The sequence below is a fragment of the Nannospalax galili genome, unplaced genomic scaffold (assembly GCF_000622305.1).
Source record: "Nannospalax galili isolate Female #2095 unplaced genomic scaffold, S.galili_v1.0 scaffold444, whole genome shotgun sequence".
NCBI lineage: Eukaryota > Metazoa > Chordata > Mammalia > Rodentia > Spalacidae > Nannospalax > Nannospalax galili.
In genome coordinates, this window is record NW_008354022.1 from 4,131,442 (window position 1) to 4,132,052 (window position 611).

Here is a 611-nt window from a genome sequence, read left to right on the forward strand (position 1 = left end):
ACAAGGTTTCCTTATAGCCACAGCTATCCTGGAACTCCCTATGTAGACTAGGCTGGCCTCAATCTGCCTTTGTCTCCTGAGTGCTGAGATTAAAAGCACATGCTGCCATGCCTGGGAAGATTTTATTTTTAATTATGTGTATGCATGTGTGTCCATTCATATGTATGTGCACAAGTACAGTTCCCTCTGAGGCCAGAAGAGGGTCAGATTCCCAGAAGCTGGAGTTAACGGCAGTTGTGAGCTGACCAATGTAAGTACTGTGTACTGAACTCAGGTCCTCTGCAAGAGCAGCAAGTGCTCTTAACCATTGAGCAATCTCTCAAGTCCCTGGACCCTTTTTTAAAAAAGTGCCTGTGATCTATATTTGAGTGTGGACTTTACAGCGCAGCCATAAATGTGGGGTGCCCACACTTCTGTAAATAAACCACTACCCTATGCTCTGTTTAAAAAAAACAAAAAAAGGGGGGGGGGCTGGAGAGATGGCTCAGCAGTTAAGAGCACTGGCTGTTCTTGCAGAAGACCTGGGTTTGATTCCCAACACCCACATGGCAGCTAACCACTGTCCTAAGTCCAGTCCCAGGGGATCTGACAGCCTCTTCTGACCTCTGTGG